This window comes from Sander vitreus, unplaced genomic scaffold (genome assembly GCF_031162955.1).
Source record: "Sander vitreus isolate 19-12246 unplaced genomic scaffold, sanVit1 ctg310_0, whole genome shotgun sequence".
Taxonomy (NCBI): domain Eukaryota; kingdom Metazoa; phylum Chordata; class Actinopteri; order Perciformes; family Percidae; genus Sander; species Sander vitreus.
In genome coordinates, this window is record NW_027595460.1 from 59686 (window position 1) to 62500 (window position 2815).

A 2815-nucleotide genomic window follows, 5' to 3' on the forward strand; every position below is an offset into this window, starting at 1 on the left:
AAAACCAGGTCTTAACCCTCAAACAGACCTTTAACCTTGTGGTTCCAGCATTTTGGCCCCACAAAGCTGTCGGGACCCCACAAATATACTGGACTCCTGGTTTTTGGACCCCACGAATACAGTTAAACAAGTGCTCTGCCTCTGCTCTACCCACTGAACCAACCCGGCCACCACCATCCAACATTTGATATCATTTAGATAATCTGAAAGCAGGCGCTGTTGGTGTAACTGAAATACAATATCGTGTATTAATAGTACAAAGTATATAGTACTATAGTATAAAGTACTAAATCTGCTCTATGTGTCTGTCCCTACAGGGCTGAGTGCTGTCTCATCAGAAGACGCAGACCTGGCCACTGTAGACAACATGGAGGATGTGAAGATCCTGAACAACACGGCAGATTTAGACAACATGTTCTACTCCAGCAGCAGCTACGTGAGTTCACTTTTCTCTCTTTCACCTCAAAGTCTTTCTGACAGGAGGTTTGAAACCCTCCATCTATCTATAAATTGCAGGAACGTCTGTCTGTCTGTCTCTCTGTCTGTCTCTCTGTCTGTCTGTCTGTGTTATGCATATATCTCTCGAACCGTTAGTCCAATTGAGTTCAAACTTGACAGGTGTCTTGTTACTACAGGCGTGAGTAAGTGCAGTGCCAAGTTTAACGTTGTTTGGACGAGAAATGCAAAAGATATTGTTAAATATATATCGGTTAAAGAAGCACACTTTGGCTTTTACCGCTCTAGCCTCTGGCCACTCCCCCTCTCACACTGCACAGCACGGCACCTCAGACCCACAAAAATGTGCAAAGTACCACTACTTTGGACTGTCTTTGACTTTGAATAAACAAACGACAATTCCCGAATTTAAGGACATTTCAGAATCCCGCACATGCAAAGCACAACCAGCTACAGACAACAAGTGGCAGACAGAGCAAGATGCCACTTATAGGCAGGTTACCAGACACTGTTTTTGAGTCACATCGTTGTCCGTGTTTGGGGGCGTGTTTGCTGGGAAGGTAACCTGCACGCCACACGCAGACGCCACATGCAGATGCCACACGCAGACGCCACACGCAGACGCCACACGCAGACGCCACACGCAGATGCCACACGCAGACTAAGGCATGGATACCCGAACCGCGCCCGACGGGTCCTGACGGGTCCCAACGGTACCCGACGGGCCGGGCTGGGTTCGGACAGATATTTAGAAATTATGGCCGGTGTATTGATGTTATGATGCGGTGTCCGAGATAAACCCCAGACTAAAAGCCAAGCTCATTCATTGTCTCACCAGAAACGGGATTTTAACCTCAACGTTATTCATTTATAACGTCGGCCCTGGAGGTAACCAGTCTCTGCTGGTTTTCTGACCACGGTCGGAAACGAAGCGATCAGGAAAGGTTAACACGTTGAACATTATAAATTAAACAGCTGATTAACGTGAGCTTGTTGCCCCCGTGTGAGCTGATGACCTCATCTGTTGACATTTCTGACCGTCTTCCTCCAGCTGCTTCATGAAAGCTTCCACACAAACAAACGTACATGTGTCATTAGTATGAGAAAAAAATGAGATTTTTACTGTGTCGGGCTCGGACATAAATATCTTAATGCCCGTCGGATGCAGGCCGGGCTCGGACAGAAAAATGCAGCCCGATCACCACTCTACTCCGGACGGAGCCACGGTGCCTCTGCTAAATAGTCTCAGGAAGGAACTTGTTTTGGTGGAACATGTGGACGTTCAGAAGTAGTTTTAGTCGTGCAACAGAAAGCTCAGATTGGACAGATAGTCTAGCTAGCTGTCTGGTGTAAGGAATTTGTTCTAAATAAGGCCATAAGGCCTGTCAAATCTGACTCCTATTAGTTAATTCCTGCACCTTCTTACACCAGACTTAAGTTTACCAGAACACAAGGATCAATCTGAGACGAAGAGTTCAGTTAAGCAACGTTTACTGAGTCCAGGATAAGAGTTACAACACACCTGTGGATTCACAAACAGAGACTAAGTTTCCCTAGCAGCAGACATCAAGTCAGAGCTGGTCCACCAAGATCTCGTCTGAAAATGAACCCTGACCTGAGTTTTCCTGTGTCTTTATTCTCTCCTCACGGGGATGTCTTCTTGTTTTTTAGACAGAAACTGTTATCTTTCACAAACACACACACCAAGGTCGGGGCCTTCGTGTGGTGCAACTTCCTCGTCTGCTCTCGCAACCTCCAAACAATGCCCTTCTAATCCATGAATGCCTAAACTATTTGTATGACTTAAGCTTAACTTTCGGTGCATCAGAGGTCACCTGGAGTACCTTTAACCACTTCCTCAATAGCTAACACACAATCTAAGCAATCCCAGGAGTGTAACGGCGTGGATATCGACTAGGCTGTGGCTGACAACAGTCAACATTAAATTATTTAGTTATTAGGAGGATACCATCGGCCATAATGGTGGCACCTGGAGAGCCTAATAATATCAAACTGGAAAACTTGGCTTGCATTTTTTTGACCAAACATGTTTTAAAGTTAAATAAAATCTAAAATCTTACCACAGCAGGAGGTTGCTGTAGGGACTTCACCTCCCTTATATTTAACAAATCTAAAATTTGGAAGAAAAAAAACGCACAAACACACTTTGCAGCAGAGGAGAGGTACATTTTGGCATTCAACACTTTATTCACAAACTTAAACCAATCACTGTTTCCAGATCAGTGGTAACTGTACAGGTGCGTTAGATCAGTTTAACTGGCTGCACACGGCATGTTCACATCTCACCATTGGTCCATTCGTCCCTCCGTCCTCCAATCAAAGTGCTCGCAGTTTGTCC

The 2815-nt window shown here is 45.3% G+C and overlaps 1 long non-coding RNA gene across 1 annotated transcript in view; it reads left to right on the forward strand.

Moving 5' to 3' along the window:
- The first annotated feature begins 2653 nt into the window (after positions 1-2653).
- The window catches only part of LOC144513654 (uncharacterized), a 1889-nt gene continuing 1727 nt past the window's right edge, over positions 2654-2815 (forward strand). The window contains exon 1 of the long non-coding RNA XR_013501155.1: positions 2654-2815. This exon is cut by the window's right edge and continues 1341 nt beyond it. This is a non-coding gene — a long non-coding RNA (uncharacterized LOC144513654).